At 43.6% G+C, this 21,692-nt stretch overlaps 1 protein-coding gene across 2 annotated transcripts in view; it reads right to left on the bottom strand.

The window, feature by feature from the left end:
- The window catches only part of SLC6A12 (solute carrier family 6 member 12), a 73,358-nt gene extending 52,221 nt beyond the window's left edge, over positions 1-21,137 (bottom strand). The window contains exon 1 of one of the 2 annotated variants that reach the window (XM_063134931.1): positions 21,049-21,137. The gene's annotated coding sequence lies outside the window, so the exon portion shown is untranslated. Of the gene's footprint in view, positions 1-12,995; positions 13,350-21,048 lie in introns of those variants that run through there. The other variant, XM_063134932.1, reaches the window with a different exon arrangement.
- Between the last annotated feature and the right edge of the window lie 555 nt (positions 21,138-21,692).

The following is a 21,692-nucleotide window of genomic DNA, read 5'->3' as shown; positions in this document are numbered from 1 at the left end:
AAAAAAATCTTAAAGTGATGGCAGCACACAAACGGTCGTGTGCAAAGTTAAGTGGGTCTTTTTAATTTAAATTAATTTCCCCGCTCCCCCCCCCCTATCCCTGATGGGCGCGAAAAAGGGGAAGGGCTCAAAGGGGAGGGCTCTATTCCAGGGCAAAGGAGGGATGATCAGGAACGATCCCAGGGTTCACCCTGGGATGTATCCTGGTCTAGCTAAGGCCTGAGTATGGGTTAGTGTCACAGGATGGAACCAGATTTAAGCTGGATCAACTGTGCTAGCAGAAGCAGCTTCCCCCTCCTCTTCCTCTCCACAGCAGTCTCTCCAGACCCCTGAAAATGTCAGACAGAGTCAGAAGACTGTGCCAAATGGAGTGAACTGTGTGTGGGGAGGGGGGAGAGATTCCCTAAAATCAAGCAGAGGGGCCTTCTGCAAGCAGAGCTCTTCGCCTAGCAGAAGGTCCCTTCCTCTTGTAGAAGGCAGATCCTGACTCCAACCCAGCATTATATTCAGAATTTGAAATGGCTTTTTGAGCTTCATTCATTCGAATTCTGATTTTTTAAGAATTCAGAAAGGGTAGGGTGACCATATGAAAAGGAGGACAGGGCTCCTATATCTTTAACAGTTGTATTGAAAAGGGAATTTCAGCAGGTGCCATTTGTATATATGGGGAAATTCCCTCTTCATCACACCAGTTAAAGCTACAGGTGCCCTGCCCACTTTTAAATCTGGTCACTCTAGTATAGCTCCTGCAGCTTTAACTATTGTGATGAAGAGGAAATTTCCCCAGGTTCTCCATACATACAAATGACACCTGCTGAAATTCCTTTTTCAATACAACTGTTAAAGATACAGGAGCCCTGTCCTCCTTTTCATATGGTCACCCTAAGAAAGGGGAACATCAAAATACCCAAAATAATAATACATAAAACTAAATTAAGTCAGACAGGATATAAGACATCACCTGAAACATCCCCCCTCCCCAATGCACATACACACCAAGACAATTTGCTGCCTGAGTCGGAGCAACATATGGCTCCTTCTCCCCGCCCCCACCTCAAATAAAGATGCATAGTACACAAAGCCAGGCAAATTATTTGGCAGCTGAAGACATAACATCCCACAAAGCACCACTCCTCACCCAGGCAATATAAATACAGCCATCGTAAGTGACATAGTTAACCGCTCGCTGCCTTTCATGTCACCCAAACCCACCTGCCTGAGGCGGCCACCTTATTCTGCCTAATAGAACTGGCCCTGCCACACACCTGCACCCTACCTACCAAAGATCCATTTCCTCCCTGTTCCAAGCTCCTTCCCTTGACTCCGGTTCCCTGACATCAATGCCAGTTCCCTGCCCCAAATTATATTCCCCTCGCCAGGTCGTGCCTTCCATTTATGAGTGGAAACCCTTCCCCAGATGGCCGCGATCCCTGCAATCTGACACTGACCCACTGAGCCTTCTTTTTCACCTCTTCCTTTCGTCAATGGAATTCCAGTTGCTGCTGTGAGGGTCAACTTTGCCCCTCCCCTGCCACCCTTCTCCGAGATCCTTACATAGCTAAGGGAATCTTTCTGCTGTTATCAGATCTCTTGCAATCCTGCCATCTGGCTACTCAGTGAAGCCAGGCGCTTGTTCAGTACGGATTCCTCCTCCGTTCATCAGCGTCAAAAGTTCCATGGGCTGTCAAGTGAAAGAAATCCAGCGCTTTGTAACGGAACCTGCCTTGAACCGTCACGGTCTTCGACGCATTCCAATTTTGCTACTGCCAAATGCAACTCGTCAAGCATAACGGAGCTTTTGCCCACGCTTATTAGCAATGTCATTATGGGCCGACAGCAGAAGATTTAGCTTCAGTGTATTTGCTTATTAGGGATGACATCCACGCTAATCTACATAGCCAACCTGTTTTTTATTACCATTTACTTAACGTGATGGTGGTGGTAACACAATGCTTCTAAGCCCCAGAGTGATGATGTTCAAAATCAAAGAACCTGGAACGCTGCACTGAAATATCGGTGGCTTGTTTGCATATAGAAATGCAGTTAAATGCGTGGACATTTTACGTTGCCTGCTGCAGTCTTAAACATTGCAGCACATTTAAGTTCCATGCTTGATCCTTTGCATGCAATAGTTTGACTTTCAATAGAATTAAGAATGACTTGATATCAAGGCTGGCAACCTAGAGGTAGATAATCTAGAAACAGCTCAGCCTGCACAAACAAGCTGCTCAGATTGAGGGGTAGCCAAGGCTAGATGAGACTGTATTGTCTCTTTAGGTCACTTGATTCCTGTTGGGCTGAAGGCGGTGGTGGTGCTGTACTTCTGCGGAATTCAGGCCAGCAATTCCCCCAGCTTGCAAGCTGCCCTGGTGGCACAGTTAGGGTGACCATATGGAAAGGAGGACAGTTGTATAGAAAAGGGAATTTGTATCTGGTCAAGAGGGCAGGGCTCCTGTAGCTTTAACTGTTGTGATGAAGAGGGAATTTCACCAGGTGCTGCATGCATACAAATGACACCTGCTGAAATTCCCTTTTCTATTCAACAGTTAAAGACACAGGAGCTGTCCTCCTTTCCATATGGTCACCCTAGGCACAGTAAGACTTTCAGGCCATTTCTACACCAGAGAGGGGGGAGGGTCTCATGATTTCCTGTTCACAAGATCCTCCTCTTAGTCCACATGCGGGCGCAACATCCTAGGAAGAAGGAGGGTGTTGTGGCCGCCATTTTTTGATTTCTTTTTTTAAAGGAGCTGAGCACACATGCACTCCAATGAAAAGTGAGGGTTTTTTTTAAAAAAAAGGCCCAACCCCGCTCCCCCCTACCCCCAATTCCTCCTGGCCCGGTTCCTTCCCTCTACTGCTCCCCACTACTCACAGGGAGGAGAGAAGAAGCCTGGATGGGGCGCCACACCTCCCACGGTCTCAGGACGATCCCAAGACTGTGGGAAGAATTGGATTTTCCTAGGGATTATTTAACTCTGGGAAAACCCACACTCAACCCCCTCCTGCCCCCAGGAGTCCCTGTGCATCATTTGGATGCACAGGGACTTGGCCATGACCAGCCTGCATTTTCGGGCTGGTGTAGAAATGGCCCTAGACTCTCTTGCAAAGTCTCCAATTTGAAACCAAAAGACTGAGCAAATACTGGAGAAAATGAGGAAGCGACACTGAATCAAGGAGCAATGAAGAGAGGTCAGGGAACCCCAGCACCCAGGGTCATTGACCCTATTATCCCTAGCCATAAGGACTAGCAACATGCTCTTATTTTTTTTAAAAAAAGAAATCTAATATTACCAGATATGATAGATATGTGCACGCTATGTAGCGTACAAGAAATAATCCCTGCCCCAAGGAACTTACAAAGTCTGCAGGAAAAACAAGAACTCAGAGTTCCATTGTGCATCCCCAGATTCCCCACTACCATCACCACACATTTTTACCCCCACAACAATTTGGGGTAGGTTAGGCAGAGAGTGAGAGGGACATGTGAATCAGCAAAACTCAAACTCATCAAGTTCTCTGAATTCTTATCACAGTTCCCCCAATTCCACCTCGGAACTGGCTCTGACTTGTGTCTATATGACATTATGAGCTTTTGCAGTCTTCTGTTCGCACCAAAAATTCATGCACGTTTTCCCAGATGTGCGCATTTTTTAAACGTATGCATTCTTTTCTCCTATTGATGAAAACATGCTTGTGCACATTTTCTAAAAGTGCACAATTTTCAAATGCCATTTCTTTTGTTCTCCGAATCACATTGCAAGCTCAGAAATGTGCAGGATTCGATGGCAGATGGCATTTAGGTCTGCATTTGGGAACAAAAAGTGTTAATGAGATAAATTCTGGTCAAAGATGAACTGAAACAAATTTCTCTGACATCCCTAGTGAGTGGTCCAAGATCAGTTTCGTAACTAAGTGGGGTGTCTTTATGATGATGCTTTGCTGCTTGGTTCCCATAAAACCCCTGTGGGGTAGGAAGAATAAATCCTGAGAGCAGGAGGGAGCATGGATTACCCGGCCAGAAAAGCCACAGTGCCAGCGGCCATTCGGTTCATTGAGCCTGCCCCTTGCCCTGCCTTCCTGCACTTACCCTGGGCTACCCTGGGCTTTGATCCACCCCCCAGGAACACCCACTGACTCAACCCAAAGAGAGGCTACCACCAACAGAAAGAACGTGGTGACCTTGGAGCAACTAAAAAAATCATGGTAAATCAACACCATGAAAAAACATAGTTTTTTGGAGGGAAAGCCCAATGTAGCTGCGAGTTGGCAGCTGCGTCATATAAACAACGCAGTGCCACTGCGCAGCCAGAATGAGCTAAGTAGGGCGTATAGACAAGTCCTATGTGGGAATTTGATCCCTGGTGTCTCTAGCCCTTTTCTGTGAGGAGAAGGTAAGTGCTGTTTACTTATTTATTAATAGAATTGTCTTGGGTAATCATTTAAACCTCATTTAAATTTATAAATCATCAGCTGAAGCCAAAACAAGAGCACAGCAAAAGGAGCTAAATCCCAGAAGGGTAATGTCATGTCTAACCCTACTGCCCCTGTTTTGGGAGAAATTGTTTCAGGTAATCATTCAGAATCAGATTCAGACCTAGAGGAGGAGGTGCCAGACACCAGCCAGCCTGTATCAGTGGGGGAGAAAGCTCTCACGGGCGATTCACCAGCTGGAAGTCAGCCCTCTCCAGAGCTTATCTCTTCAAGGCCAAATCCTACACACTCAGGGGGAAGTGAGTTTTCTTCCTGAGGAGAGCGCCCTGACAACCTAGCTGATGCTAGGGTCCTCTGGAAGCTAAAACACATGGAGCAGAAGGAAGGCGTGAGAAAGTAGGTCAGGCTAGCATTGCACCAGAACCTGCCTCTGCACCAGGCTCTCTGAAGTTACAGGCGTTTGGGAAAAGGCTTCCTGTTCTTGATCGGATAATTGTCTCGCTTAGTTTGCCTAGTTTTGCCTAGGGGGAAGTTTCCAAGAGATTAGACTCTCTTCAGGTGGAAGAGATGATTGTTGCTTAATAAAAGCTTTGTGGATTACCTAGCAAGCCTTGTCATTTTCCTCCGATCGAAAGCAGGAGTTTCCAGAGAAACATGACAGGTAACCCTTTACAAACTTACAATTTGGACCCAAATCCTAGGGAGAAAATCCAGAAATTTAGAAGTTCTTGCAACCCTCATCTAACAGAGATTCCTTGATGCTTGCAGAGAACTTCAACGGAATACTTAAAGTAAACCCAAATGTAGAAAGAGGCCATTCATAGCCCTATACTGACAAGGGCCACTGTCTGTGCAGGCCCAACTAGTGTAAGAGTCTGCTTTCGTGAACCGCCCAGAGAGCTTCAGCTATTGGGTGGTATAAAAATGCAATAAATAAATACATTAATAAATATAAACAAAAGTTGTGGGCTAGCTTCAGTTTGGGCTCAGTGTAGGCTCAGGTTTTAGGTCTTATGTGGCACCTCATAAACTTAACTTCAGAAATAGACTCATCCCAAGTTTGAAAGTTCAGCTTTTCATTTTAGTTTAAGAAAACAATCAAAACCAAAACATTGTGGGTGGAGCTGTGATCAGTGACTCAGCCCCTTGAATTCCCAAGAGAGTTCAAACCACATCCCTGCCTTAATCACCTACCTACCTATTGTCCATTGTCGCTTCCAACAAGCCATTAACAATTGAGCGCTCTCCTAAATAGAAAATCTCCATTCTCAGGGGGCTCAAATGACCTAGATTTCCATTCACTGGAAGCTAGCACAGACCAGTAGTTGAGCCATACCCTCCATTGCTTTTTAAAAGAGGCCCTCTAATCTGAATAGTTGCAGCAGTTGTTGGTGCAAGCTAGCTAGAGCTAAAAGTAGTCTTTTACCACCCATGTGAGTTTAGCACCCATGTGAGTTTAGCAACAGGGCAAAGAGGGCAGGGCAGTTGACTCTTCCTTGCCTTCTCCTAATAAATAAGTATACATACTTATTATGTTCCTAATGGTTTTAATTTTTGTGAACTGCCCAGAGAGCTTCGGCTATTAGGCAGTATAAAAATGTAATCAATAAATAATAAATAAAATAAAATAAATAACTATAAATAAATTCCTCATGTTCTCCAAGTAAATAACTTTGTTTTCCAGGTAAACAAGCCATCACAACAATATTTTTTTTTAAAAAAAGTTATGAATGTAGAAAGCCAGCAGGGTGTGGGGGCTCTCTGAGTGCCACGTGGATGACTATCTACCAGCATGACAGTGATGTCATGTGACACGAGAGTGGGCTCAGTGTAATGAGCTCCTGCCTCTAACGAAACAAGTTCATTCCCTTGAAGTCAAGATGGCTGACCTGGAGAAGCCGAGAGGTTGGTGGATGAGACCTTTGAGGACCCAATAGCAGTGTCCCAATCGCTGGGTGACAGTTTCTCTGCCATCATAGAAACTGGGGGTTTCAGGGAAGGAGGGTATCATTCTGAGGAATCATAGAATAGCAGAGTTGGAAGGGGCCTACAAGGCCATCGAGTCCAACCCCCTGCTCAATGCAGGAATCCACCCTAAAGCATCCCCGACAGGTGCTTGTCGGGGAATGATCCTTTAGGAAGGACCCATTCCTTAGAAAATGAACAAGTATCCTGTCACTTCAAGGATTGCCTCAGGGGGAGGGGAGGGGGATTCGTGGTAGTGAGAGATTCAGTCATCAAGCACATAGATAGCTGGGTTTGTGGTGGGCATGTGGACCACCTGTTAAATGTTCTTCCTGGTGCGGAAGACCTCACCTGTCTAGATAGTTTTGTAGGTGTCATACTGACTTTATACAGAACTATGGTGAGACCATACTTGGAATACTGTGTAAAGTTCTGGTCACCGCACCTAAGAATGGATATTGTAAAGTTGAAAATAGTGCAGAGAAGGGCACCCAAAATTATCAAGGGACTGGAACAACTTTGCTATGAGGAAAGGTTACAACAACTGGGACTGTTTAGTTTAGAGAAAAGGTGAATAAAGGGCCACATGATAGAGATCTACAAAATTATGCATGGTTGGAGCAAGTGGATTGGGAGACATTTTTCTCCCTCTTTCATAATGCTAGAACCCAGGGTCATCCCTGAATTTGAGATTCAGGACAGATAAAAGGACATACTTCTTCATAAAGAGCATAGTTAAACTATGGAATTTGCTACCAGAAGATGTAGCAATGGGTACCAATTTGAATGGCTTTAAAGGGGGATTAGGCAAATTCCTGGAGGAGAAAGCTATCAAAGGCTACTAGTCTTCATGCCCATATGCTACCTCCGGAATCGGTGGCAGTATGCATGCCAATTGCTGGGGAACCTGAGGAGGAGGATGCTTTTGCACTCATGTCCTACTTGTGGGTTTCTACAGGCTGCTGGTTGGCCAGTGTGTGAACAAAATGCTGTACTAGATGGACCCTTGGTCTGATCCAGCACAGCGTTCCTTAGTGGCAGCACAGCTCTCCTTAGTGGCAGACTAAGAAAAATTCCCATCAAAGTTAAATCATTCCCATCTCAAGCAGAAGCTACATAGGAAGCAGAGTTGAGAAACACCTCTGCCAGAGATATCCTTGTGATATATTCAATGTATCTTAAGGGGGCTGTAATGGATCTCTGGTTTTACCTCTGATACTTGCCTGATGTGGGTTAGTCCCACTGCTTGTGGTTCTTATTTTGTTCCATGCAGATGTGCGTGCTGAATGGAAAGCTGCATGAGCTGCTCAGCACTTTTAAAATAATAAGAACAGAATCTGTTCTGAGAAGAGAACCTTTTGAGACATGAAATCCTGAGTAAAAATCTCACACACAAACACACCAGTCCCACAAGCTAAGAGAGACCTATCATAACCCTAGAGAACAACCAGCCATCAGGGTAGTCAGCCCTGGGCAATTGCCAGAGTGTCATATAAGTCAGCTTCTTATATCTTATAAAAACTAGGCAAGAGAACAAGGGGACTCATTGGATCTATTTATCCTACGTCATTCACCAACGACTATGGAATTGATACGAGAACATTTTTAAGTACACTGCATAATTCAGCATGACATTTGCAAAGCACTCCCAAGTCATATGTCCAGTATGATTAAACTATGAATGGTGTGTGTGTGTGTGTTTCACCAATATCATTTTGCTCTGGAGTGATTATTGGGATGGGTCTAGGATAGATCTCCTGAGCTTTCTAAACAGGATTAATATTGACCCTACAAACAGCTAGAAATCCCTGCAAAATCTACAAAGTGCACAGGGCAGAATTAACATCCACCTAAGGCCTGGTCTATACAGTTGGGAGAATCCTCCTGTGTTACAGCCCTTTGGGCACTGTTGCATTCCAGAATGCAGGAGAAAGATAGTATGGTTGAATAATCCACCACCACCACCACAATATGATCAGGGAGAAGGATTCTAGCCAAGGCCATGGCTAGACGGGGCGATATCCCGAGGTTCGTCCTGGAATCATCCCTGTGCATCCACATGACGCACAGGGCATCCCAGGACCAGGGAGGGATGATTCCTCCCTTTTTTGAGAATATCGCCCTACCCATTAAATTCAATTTGTCCACAGTCTCAGGATGATCTTTAGACTGCGGAACATGTGGCCCACTGTTGTATTTTTCCTGGCTCCTCGCGAGTAATGCGAGGAGCTAGAAACTGGGCACAGGGCACGGAGCTCCTCAGGAGCTCTGTGCCCATCAGGGGTGGGGTGGGGGGAGCACAAGTTTTTTAAAAAACAAAACTTAGGATTTCAGTGGAGCTCTTGTGCGCTCCTTTTCCTTTAAGAAAACTTAATTCAAAATGGCAGCCGCTTGTAGACGAGAGCAACAATCTCACAATGATAAAATCGCAAGATCGTCGCCCTCCACCCCCATCATCTAGCCATGCCCCAACCCTTCTTCATAATGTGCTAGTTTTCTATATGCAGGTATTTATTTATTACATTTTTATTTATTTATTTATTACATTTTTATACCGCCCAATAGCCGAAGCTCTCTGGGCGGTTCACAGGCTTATGTACGCAGGACAGCATTTCAAACTCACAGTCCCACAACTGCCTTCTGAAGTACGGTCTTGGGGAATCGTACATTGTGATTCTTCTGAGTGTGCACTTTAATTCTCTGGCAGAGGCTCTCAAAATGGGGCATTTGTCCACTTAGGAGGATCCATTACAATGCCTTAGGAGATCCTGGAGTGCAACTTGTGGATTGTGAGTAGCTGGCTTTGTGAGATCTGACAGTTGCACCCCATATCAGAGATTGGGGGCAGAGAGAGTAGTTCAAGGGATTTAACTATATTAGAATCCCATATTTTAAAACAACTTTAAATGTGAACTCCCACTTTAACATAACATGCAATATAACCATGATTTTACTTCTAACTAAATAAAACAATAGTAAAAATAGTATCATTTTACATTTATATAGCCTTTAACAAATCCACTCCTTACACAAATCATTGTCCTCCCCAAAAGCACGGATATGAACCAACCTGTTTATAGCTGTTCACTATCTTGATTCCAAGACAGGCTATTATTATTATTATTATCATCATTATCATTATAATAATAATATTGACACAAAGTCCTCAAAAAAGAGTATCATGGTGGTAAAATCAGCTATGAATAGAGTGAACACCTGTAAATGGGACGCTTTGTTATATCCTCTAAAAAGAACACAAAAAAAGGCCTAACTTGTGTTTGTGGGGAGAACAATCTAATATAGATAAGTCCCTTGAACTCTGTAAAAAGGATGAGGGCGTTGTCCATAAAATACTATTCCTACTTTCAATTTATTTGTTTGATTTATAGCTCCTGAAGGAGACATTTCCGAAACACATAGAACACAATAAAATTCTCTTCTTTTTTGAGCACCAGAGTTTGCCTCCCTTTTTGTTTCCTTGAACTAGAGTGACCAAGTGGAAAGAGGGTATGCCTCCTTCAACTTTAACAACTGTTCAGAACAGGGAATTTATACTACACCTGCCTAAAGACACAAGTAATAAAGGCAGAGGAGGCTGTGCTCTTCTTGCATCTAGCCAGCCTACCTCCAGTTCCTGCAAGGAATGAGTATCTTGATCTGCAAGGGAATTCTAAAACGAAATCTCCTCTCCTTCAGGCATAACACTTCTGGAAAAGTAGTTTCCCTTGTAGCTTAGCTCTCTTGCATCCATGCAGCATCAATGAAGGATGGCTCATCACTCATCCTGCCACACTGAGGTTTAAATGGACATATCCAAAGAAATGGCCTCCTTCACGAGCACAGGAGGAGAGTGCATTGTTGCAAATTCTCCACAGTATGTTGAAATTGGCTCTGCTCCATCATTGTTACATGGCAGAGCCAGCCAGCCCTAAACCCCAGCTGTTCAGTGCCGGAAATGACATATTTCTGGGTTGGAGGGGCATGTAGAACCAATGTTATCAAGGAGAGAGGATTGTTACCTGCCCCTCTCAGGTTCCCCTGGCCACTATGGTTTTATGAATGGGAATGGGAAGCAACTAACCCACAATATAGACTACTGCAACCTTCTTCTCACTGGCCTTCCTTCTTCTCACAGTCCGTTGGTTTCTGTTCACCACTCTGCTGCTAAGATCATCTTCTTGGCTCGCCGCTCTGACCATGTAACTCCACTTCTGAAATCTCTTCATTGGCTTCCAATTCACTTCAGAATCCAATATAAACTTCTCCTGTTGACCTACAAAGCTTTTCACTGTCTAGCTCCTTCCTATCTCTCCTCTCTCATCTCACACTATGGCCCCGCTCGTGCTCTTCGCTCCTCTGATGCCATGTTTCTCGTCTGCCCAAGGGTCTCTACTTCCCTTGCTCGGCTTCGTCCATTTTCTTCTGCTGCCCCTTATGCCTGGAATGCTCTTCCAGAACATTTGAGAACTACAAGTTCAACCGCAGCTTTTAAAGCTCAGCTAAAAACTTTTCTTTTTCCTAAAGCTTTTAAATCTTGATTTTGTTCTGACTTTATACTGTTAGTTTTACCCTACCCAGTGCCTGTTTACCCTACCCTGTGCCTGTTTGCATTCTCTTCCCCTCCTTATTGTTTTATTATGATTTTATTAGAATGTAAGCCTATGCGGCAGGGTCTTGCTATTTACTGTTTTACTCTGTACAGCACCATATACATTGATGGTGCTATATAAATAAATAAATAATAATACTGGCTCCCCATGAGAGCACCCCATTGGCACAAATAAGCCCCACTCCAAAAAGTATCACACCAGCCCTAACACCACATCAGAGAAGTGAATTAATGCAGCTCCCAACTCCGAGAAATATGCACCTTCAGAGCTAACACCTCATCAGAGAAGCGAATTAACGCAGCTCCCTGTTTGCAACTTTGGAGCTGCGCAGCTCCGGCATTAACACTACATCAGAGAACCATACTAATGCAGCAATAGGGAAGCGCATAGACGTCTCTCAGTGGGAATGGTAGGGAAAAGAGTGAATCAGGGAAGAGCAGTTCACGTCACAGCCAGGTCACAGACACACCCAGGATTTAATGCAGAGGCACAGGGGAAAGTTGAAGAGTCAGCGCCTCAGGGGGAAAAACCTGTGAAGACATGGCATGTTGCTTTGGATTTTTCCTTTGTAGGCAAGCCTAAATTGCACAACAGCATGAATGGAACCCTGTGGAATAGTGATGGTCAAAAAACAGCTTGGGGAAGGGAAGTTGCAGCTGGGAAATTGTGAAGATTGGATGAAGCAATTGCCATTTCTCTACTCAAAATCTACCCCTCCTGTTGCTGGTTGTTGTTTGTTTGTTTGTTTTTGAGGGCCAAATAAGATTCAACATCGATGGATGGTGCAAGGCATTTTCCTGCCTAAAGGCAAAAGATAAAATACCATCCCCACCCCTCATTCCATGTTAGGATGGCAACTTATAATTGGTTTAAAAAGAGGAAACGCATCATCAAAAAAAAAAAAAAGGACAAAAGAGGACAGGCCTGCTCCACCTTGCAAATTTATAGGCATAGCTGCAAATTCAGAAACAATTACTATAATTTAAATAGAAATAAAAGATATCTCATCACAGTGGTGAAGACTGACCAGTTGACCCGTGTGCCTGTTTAGTCTGCCATCCATGTGCTGCTAACTGTTGATGGACAACTTCAAGGCCAGAATTTCACTTTGTGTCAACTCATTACAAATGTGAAATAAAAAAGCAAGAAATAACACTACGAAGGAGGTATATGGAACGTGTAATATGCTCCAACAGTTATCAGTGCACTTCAGAACCACTATAAAGCAGTAGTGTAGATCTAGCCCAAGCCTCTGCTATCCCTCCCTATGGTTCTTTGACTTTAAACCAGACTTGGGCTTAATCTACACTAGTGTTTCATAGTAATATTGAAGTGCACTGATAACTGTTGGGGCACAATCCACATTCCATATACCACTTTCATGGAACATCATCAGACGGAGGGGAAATCGCGGTTCCCACATTACTTCCTCTTTCTTCCCGGAGAAGAAAGAGGAAGTGAACAAAGACCATGTGGCCCATTCAGGGGGTGTTTTTATCATGCCGCTTTTCCTGCACACTGCAGGAAATGGTGGCATATTTCGTTTCCCCCAAAAAAAGTTGGATTAAGAGGGGTCCATTTTGTGATGGGGAAAAAAATCAAGAAGGGGCAGGAGACGCATGGGAGGCGGACAGCAGAGTCCAAAGAATGCACGAAAAACTGAGTAGGCAGTAGCAAATGTGTGATTAAATGTTCATCTGATAAAACTCATAGTTACATCCTGCTTTTTATTCCACATTATCCAAAATACCACAACAAATATCATTGGCTAGATATACACTACTGCTTTATAATGATACTGAAGTGTACTGATAACTGTTGGAGCACATTACACATTCTATATACTGCTATTTACTGCTTTTTAGTCTACATTATCCGAAATACCTTACAACAAATGTCATTGCGTGTCCTACGAAGTATAAATGTTCAAGGGGGATATAGCATCACCATGATGGGATCATAATGATTTAACCCCAGGATAGATACCTCTTCAAGTAAGGAATGCCTCCAAATAGAGGAGGATCCTCTGCCAGCTTTCCAAAATAGAGGACTGTCTTCTTCAAAGTAGGAGACCAGTACGGAGGTTGATCAGACAGACTAGCAATTGAATCTTACTCCAACTCTGGAAAGAGGGTAGCGTCTTCCACTGTAGCTGAAGAGAGCAGGCTATCTTAAGAAGCATGGAACAGGGCATGTGACACTCCCAACGCTGCCCCACCCTCATTGCCTGAGGGAATCTCCTCACTCTGCCTATTGGCAGAACTCATCGATATCTAAGAGGCAAATGGCAACTTCTGGGAGGGCCATTTATATCAGGAAAATGGAGCAGGAAATCACGTCCTAAACCTCCTCCCCCCAGCATCTCTGCCCTAATACAAATTAGTTGCCCTGAAGCCACCTTTAAAAGAAAATAGAGATGGGATCTCCAATCTCTTGTCTAGTTTGATCCTGAGAAGATAAGAGCAACAGGGTTTCATGGCATACATTTGTCTATAATGTGTAGTTCTGTCTTTAGAATGTAAGCCATGAGACAGGCTTCTTCCATTCCTGTAGCCAAATATTTTGCAGTGATGAGCCCCACAGGTCAGAGGAATCATTGCAGAACAGCCAGACTCTAAATACAGGTTGCCCAGTATATGTAAAGCTAATTTCTTGTATTAAATATTAACAAAATAAGAATGATTTGTACAAAATCTAAGCACATGTCTAGTGCTCATCAGTCTACCTAGTGACTTTGAAGCCATAATTGGCCAGATCACTGAGGGTGGGTGAATCTGTCAAACTCAATTTTGCTCAGGTTCTCTTTTTTTTCCCCCCACTTTTAAGTTCTTTCTGTCTCATTTCCATACTGAATTTTGATTCTTCTTTTTTTTAATCTGCACAAAACTTATACATATTTTTGCATGCATGGGGGATGGGGGTGGGAATTGGTAAGCCTTTTTCCCCAAAATATATGCATTTGTGGGGGAAAGTGAACTGCATCGCAAATGGAAAATGTAGGGGTTTTGGTGTTACACTGTGTTCCGGTTCACGTTTAGGTTCAGGAAGTGTGAATTTGGTAAGTTTATTTTAAAATGCAAACCCAATGGATTTATTATTACCCATCACTACAGAACCCTAGAAGACTGGCGCAGACCAATTTCTTACCAAGTAATTCAATAGAATACTACCTGCATGCTTCCCTTTTCCCTTACAAATAGAGCTTGAGATTTCGTCCAGGGGGGGTGTTAATGAAAGTGAAAGGGCTAATATATCTCTGAGTGGGAGGCAGTTACATATTGCCAAAAAAGAGGAAATGCACCACCATATTTCAGGGGCAAAATGCTGTTTTCACCCTTTGCTTAGCAAATGCTAAGGGCGTTGCACTAGCCTCAATCTACGCTAGTGCAATGGCAGTGTGCTAGTGCTGTGACAGCATTGGATGGTACCCTATAATTTAAATAAAATGACAAGACATCTTGCCATAGTGGGGAAGAGTGACTAAGGCCTTAGCTAGACCTAAGGTTTATTCCGGGGTCATCCGGGGGTCGTCCCTGCCTGCTCCCAGGATCCCCTGTGTGTCATTTACATGAACCGGGATGATCCCGGGATAAACCCTACGTTTAGCTAAGGCCTAAGTCACCTGTATGCCTGCTCATTGTGCTGTTAATGGGGAACATCAAAACCCCTTCTCTCCCTTCATCTTCACCTTGGACTGGGTATCTCTTCAAATGGAGAATGCCTTCAAACAGAGACTGTCTTCTGCAAACTAGACACTGGCATTGGAGGATGGTGGCTTGGATATCTATGGGATGGCGAATCCACTCTGGGTTTCAGTCAGAACCAACCAGAACACTATCCCACTTACAGCCCCCACTGGACACAGAGACATTCTAGACTCATCTGACACCCCCATCCTCCTCCATGGCTACAGCCTTGGGCTAAAGTGTGTATTTTGTTTCATATAGAGAGGTTATTTCCTGCGAAATCTTACACTCTAGAAAGAATAACACTCCTAATGGAAGCAGGGGGAACAGATTCTCACAGAAGCATTAATTAAAATTAATTAATTAATTAATTAATTAACATTGTACTGCTCTGCACATTCATTTGGGAGTCAGCGCCATTAAACTCAGTGGCGCTGACATCTGAGTAAACATGTATAGGGTTACATGTCAATCATCTTTACCTTGGGCTTCTGTTTAAACAGGCCCTCACTGCAGCTTACAAAGAATAAAAATGATCTACATTTAAATCTTATTAAATGGCAAACTTCAGATACTACAAATAATAATAATAATGAGACTAACAATTATGCAGCAGTTCATTGCAGCCCTGGGCAAAATAAAAATATTGTAGGTTGTAATCCTATACACACTTATCTAGGAGTGAGTCTCATTGACCTTCAAGTGGCTTACATCTGCGAAGAAAAGCATAGGATCGAACTCTTATGATGCAATTCTATAGCTACTTACCTGAGTGTAAGCCCCATTGAACTGGATGGGACTTACTTCTGAGTAGACATAGACAGAATTGCACTGTTGATCTATTCTATGAATATGTTCACTGTCTGTGAATATATATATATATATGGATATGGCAGTAGGGTTTGGTTTTGTTTTGTTTTCAGTTACTCAGAAATATAACTAATGGGGAAATCCTGAACCTTTGGTTTGGCAAAACAAAGAAGAAGCAGTGAATCCTGTTCCAAAGGATAATTATTATTATTATTATTATTATTATTATTATTATTATTTATTTATTTATTTATTTATTTATTTATATAGCACCATCAATGTTCATGGTGCTGCACAGATAACACAGTAAAAAGCAAGACCCTGCCGCATAGGCTTACAATCTAATAAAGTTGTAGTAAACAATGAGGAGGGAAGAGAATGCAAACAGGCACAGGGAAGTGTAAACAGGCACCGGGTGGGGTGAAGCTAACAGTATAGAGTCAGAACAAACTCAATATTTAAAAGCTATAGGGAAAAGAAAAGTTTTTAGCTGAGTTTTAAAAGCTGTGATTGAGTTGGTAGTTCTCAAGTGTTCTGGAAGAGCGTTCCAGGCGTAAGGGGCAGCAGAAGAAAAAGGACGAAGCCGAGTAAGGGAAGTGGAGGTCCTGGGGCAGGCGAGAAGCATGGCATCAGAGGAGCGAAGGGCACGAGCGGGGCAATAGTGTGAGATGAGAGAGGATTTTCCGCACTCTTGAGCATTGATAGGGCTTCTCCCCTGTGTGAATTCTTTGATGTGAGTAAAGTAAAATAATGCTGGTTGGAATGAGAACATCAAGGATGCACTCCTTTTAATGCACATTCGCTACTGCCCACTTATGGATGTTTGTGCATCCTTTAGATGACAATGACCACCCCCCGCTCCTTCTGCTCATTTTTCCATTGCAAAATAGATCCCTTTTAATCCGTCTTTTTTTTAACGGAATGTGCCATCATTCCTGTGTGCAGGAAAAGTGGTGTGAGAAAAGCAGCCCCTGAATGGGCCATGTGGTCGTTGCTGCTTCCTCTTTCTCTCCCCATGTAAAGAGATCATCGCTTTAGGGTGGATTCCTGCATTGAGCAGGGGGTTGGCCTCGATGGCCTTGTAGGCCCCTTCCAACTCTGCTATTCTATGGTTCTATGATTCCATGCTATTGTGGGACAGCAGGAGGAGGCCATAGTGACGGTAGGGAAATGTGAAAATCCACCTGCCTCAAAATTGGGACAGAGAATAATACAACTAGCATAGTTACCTACAGTACCCAGCAGTGGGCCATAGGAAATTTTCTGAATCATTGCCAGACTGCTGCTGATACATGCACAGATAAGTAAGTCAATTTGCTAAGCACTCGACACATTTACGGTTTATCCCAAATGACACCAAGCCAAGTTAATATCTCCCCAGATCTCTCTGGAAGCAACTCTTTTAGCCAGTGTCCAAGTCAGGCTTGCCAAGCCGGGCTGTGATACAATTCCAGTAGTAAAGTCCAAGGTTTAGACTCTTGGATCAGAAATTGCTGCTCAAAGGGGTGTAGCAACTGTGTTTACAACCGCAACATTAAGCTTTATAGATGAGGAAGTTCTTAGAATGTAAGCCTATGCGGCAGGGTCTTGCTATTTATTGTTTTACTCTGTACAGCACCATGTACATTGATGGTGCTATATAAATAAATAAATAATAATAATAATAAATAATAAATAATGAACTCGTTTAAATTATCTGCCAAATGCTCACTTTTGGACAGATCTCCATAAACAACCCATGTGTTGATGTGAGCACATAGATGTGCAAACATATGGGTATGAAGACCTATGCAAATCAGCCACTTCCAAAGTAAGATCCAGAATGAAAGGTTGGATATAATCCTATACAAGATTTACTCCCAGGCCCGATCTACACCAAGCAGGATATAACACTTTAAAAACATTATGAAATGGGAAGGACTATGGAGACAGAGAGTGTTAAGAAATATGTCAGTAAGAATAAAGGAGAATTACTATAAACTTGTATGGAGGTGGTATTTAACTCCGGTTAGATTAAATAAGATTAATAATCAGCTTTCAGCAGATTGTTGGAGGGGTTGTGGTGAAAAAGGAACGCATTTACATATGTGGTGGGATTGTAAACATGTGCAAAAGTTGTGGAAGATGGTATTCTTTGAGATTGAGCAGATTGTGGGATTTAAAGTAGAGGTTACACCAAGGATTGCATTACTCTCACTGCAAGAAGAACTTAAATGTAATAAAGAAACGAAAGAACTGATAACGAACCTGCTGACGGCTGCGAGGCTGATTGTAGCTAGGAACTGGAAGATTCTAAAAGACTATTGTATTGAAGAATGGTATAAAGAAGTGTGGGACATTGCTATGAATGATAAATTGACATGTAATATTAAAATGAAAAGTGGTATAGTAAAAACGAATGATTTTGAGGGTATATGGAAAAAGTTCCTAGAGTTTGTGTTCTCTAAAGGAAGTGGGAAACCACCAAAAGATGAAACTATGAGTTTTTGGAAACAGGAATGAGATCCCGAGGTGGGGGGAGCACTGTTATGTTTAGTACAAATATGTTTAATAGGTTAAATTTGAATATTCAATATTAAGGCAATTTTATGTTTATGTATCAAGTGATTTTTATTTGTTGTTTTTGTTGTTGTTGCTTCAAAAAAAAAAACATTATGAAAACAGTATATGTAATGTGTCCTGGGCCTGAACAGTTGTCATAACCATTATAAACCGTTATAAGCAGTAGTGTAGATCCTGCCCCAGTAAGACTTTCTTCTGAGTAGACATATATGGGATTGCAATAATAAGAACCTCTGAGTTAATTCACCCAGTAATTCAGTACAAGTTTGGCACTTGTGGCTCATGCATTCCCATCATCACTTGAATCAAATTATTCCAGGAAGAATTAAACTGTGATTTTGTTTGTCACAACTTCCTTAAGATGGTTCAAAGGACAGCATTTGTAGTGTTGTAGTTTGTACTTGAGATGCAAGATTCACTGTCCAATTCTGTATATGTCTCCACAGAAGTAAGTCCCATTGAGTTAAATGAGGCTTATTCTTGGGTAAGTGGGTATACACTTGCAGCCTTAGATGATTTGTCACAACCATGCTCCAATCACAACAAGGGATAGCATGCAGCAAACTTCCAGCAGTATAAAATTTCACCATAGGTTCATAATTGATTCAGTTACATTAGGGTCAAAGGTGTTCCTTTCATTCTTATCAACTGAGCATAAAGTCCACTGCCTAGCTATGGTCTCTGCTAAGGATGCCGGAGGGATTCAATCTCTGTGAATTCTGATGTGGATTGATCGGAACTTCAACTCCCAGACTAAATGTGTGGGTTGGAACATAGTGATTCTCTGGAATCCGTACTTCTTCAGATTTTGTGATGCAGTTCTCAGCTCAAAAAATGCACCAAAAATGCATTTTGAAATGTGCATTTTATAATACTTATAGGATTGTGCATTTAGATAAAATAATTTTACAAAGGCATGTTTTGTGAGAAAATGCATTCAAAAATACATATTTATATATAAATGTTTGTGCAGGTTGATTTTTTTAATTGCACATTAATATAGATATAAGACAGTATAGACTTTAAAATGAACAAAACCGTAATGATACAGAAACAAACTGATTTGTTTGTTTCTAATGTGCCTAATGCTAGTCCCTAATGCTATTCGCTCCAGCCTGGGATTGTTTCCTGGCAAGTCTCCTGTGACTGTAACATCAGTGTGACAGGCAGAAGTTCAAAGGAGAAGCTTTCACTCATCTCTGCCTCTCCATGCCAGAAAAATTCAGCTGCTAGGAGCACAGGAGCCTGTGCAGAAGGCAGGGAGGTGATGACCTGGTTTATTTGGGTTTTATTTATTTGCTGTATTCATTTCCTTCCTCAAGCAGCTGAAGGCAGCATGCATGATCCTCCTGCTCTCCAAAATAACCTCACAACAATCCTGTGAGGTCGGCTAGGCGGAGAGTCAGTGACTGGCCCAAAGTCACCCAGTTAGTTTCATGGCTTAGCGAGGCCTAGAACCTGGATCTCCTGAGTCCCAGTCCAACACTATAACCACTACACCCCATTGTCAGTTTTCTCTTCCTGAGGGCATTTCAGACCGATAGATAGATAGAGACACTCAGCTCTCATTCTCCCTGCAGGGTGATCGTTCCTAACATTCTCCACACCTGCAGACAGGCACCCAGTCTGGATCCAGGGCTAGCACTGCTTTCAGATCTAATTTGAAGTCCTGATTCACAACATTCTCTGTTCACGGGCTGAGCCTCCTGAAAAAAAATTTCCTTAGCAAGGCTCCTGTGCCATTAACCTCCATGCGACAGGCAGAATTTCAGAGGAGAAGTTTTCTCCCCCATCACTGCCTCTCCTCGCTGCAAGGAACTCACTTTCTTGCGGGAAAGAAAATGTGTCAGGAACAAACAAAAAACAGCAATGCCTCAACCAGTGGAGGACAGCGGCTCCCATTTCAGCGGGGCGGTGAATCCACTCTGGGTTTCAGTCAGAACCAGCTGGAACTCTAAAGGAGCTATCCAAGGTACTGAACCCTTTCGGGGCTAGGTTTAGCACCTTGGATAGCTCTTTTAAAGTTCCGAGTGGTTCTGACGGAAACCCAGAGTGGATTCACCGCCCTGCTGAATTGGGAGCCCCCAAGCCCAATTTAGTGTAAACAAATTGTGATTGAAAAGGTGCTATAAAGATTCAGAGCTATAAATGAATTGTGTCTGCTGTTCACCCATTTTACCATCATTTCAGTAACGGATGTTACGTACTTGATCACTCCGTAGTTTTAACCATACCTAGTATTGTATAATAGTATAGTAAAATTTCAAGTTTGGGTGTGTTGCCATGATCTGTGGATCGAGCCATAAACGTTTTGTGGTTGTTATTGAAATTCTGGGAGAGCGCCTGGCCTCCTGCTTCCTCCTGCCCTACCCGGGGGCCCCTCTGGTCGTCTTTGTTCCACGACGCGCTCACGGCCTGTTCTGCACATGGCTTGACTCCGTCCCCGCCTCTCATTCCTCACACACCGCTCTTCTCTCCCCCCCACCCCCTAAACCGCTCTCCTCTCCCTCTCTACTCCTGCCGCGGGCTTCCTCATCCCTCCCGTGGCGCAGAGCTGCGCGGAAAGGCACCTCGGGCCCGCGCTTACCCACCCCTTCACCTCCCTGGCCGCTTCTCCGGCGAGCCTCTTGCGCCGCGCCCCTTCGAACCCCGCTTTCCTCAGGGATCGAGGTGGAGAGGAATGTCAGGGGAAATCCTTGGGGGCTCCCCTCTGGGCCAGCCCAGTTTCTCTCGCTTTCTTCGGCTTCAGACGCCACAGACCCGGCTGGGAGTCAAGCCCCTCTGAACACCGCGACGCCTCAGAGAAAACGACATGTGTGGGGTTGCACCCTCGGTCGAACAATTTGTCATCTCGTCCCTGGGCTATGTCCTTCTCCCACAAACGTCCCGTGCTCCAGGGCTCCCTTCTCCCTCGCTCTCTCCGGCTTCTGACTGAAAAGGGCCACCAGCAAACCTGACAGACAAATGGAAGCCTCACCCACCTCAGGTTCCACAGGGAGCTCCGTCTTCTCCCACTAAGTCACTGGAAACCAGTTGGGGAATACAGGGCAAAACTAACAGACGCATCCAGGGCCACTGAGAGAGGCTGAATTGGCTTGGCAAACAACCCCTCCCCTCTTTCCTTTCTCTCCACCTCCTTTCCCTCCCCTAGATATCCCAAACAAATTATCACCAGAAGTTCTCTTGTGGGTGGAAGGTTAGTAGAAAAGTGTGTGCGTGTGTGTGTGTGTGTGTGTTTATTTGTTTCTAAAAAAGGGGAGGGAGAAGGAGAGAGCTAACTCCCAAATCTCCTTATAATATTCCTCTTTATGAAACAATGAGTGGGTGGGAATGATATTAGTAGGGAGGGCAAAAATGTGGACATTTCACAATACCAAGGAGGCGTTTTACACACATGGGACTATTTGGACTGGAGCCTTGAATGTACTTATTAGAAAGTTAACTCAGTGGGACTGGTGTCCAAGAAGACAGACAGTGTGTGTGTGTGTGTGTGTGTGTGTGTGTGTGTGTGAGAGAGAGAGAGAGAGAGAGAGAGAGAGAGAGAGAGAGAATGTGCCTGAGTACATGTCAGTGTGTGCATGACATTTCCTGAATCGTTCACATTTTTCACATTTGCTTTAATTGT

Source organism: Elgaria multicarinata, chromosome 9 (genome assembly GCF_023053635.1).
Source record: "Elgaria multicarinata webbii isolate HBS135686 ecotype San Diego chromosome 9, rElgMul1.1.pri, whole genome shotgun sequence".
In the NCBI taxonomy this organism is placed as follows: Eukaryota; Metazoa; Chordata; class Lepidosauria; order Squamata; family Anguidae; genus Elgaria; species Elgaria multicarinata.
Note: the sequence above shows the minus strand (reverse complement) of the source record. Positions and strands in the feature narration are given on the sequence as shown.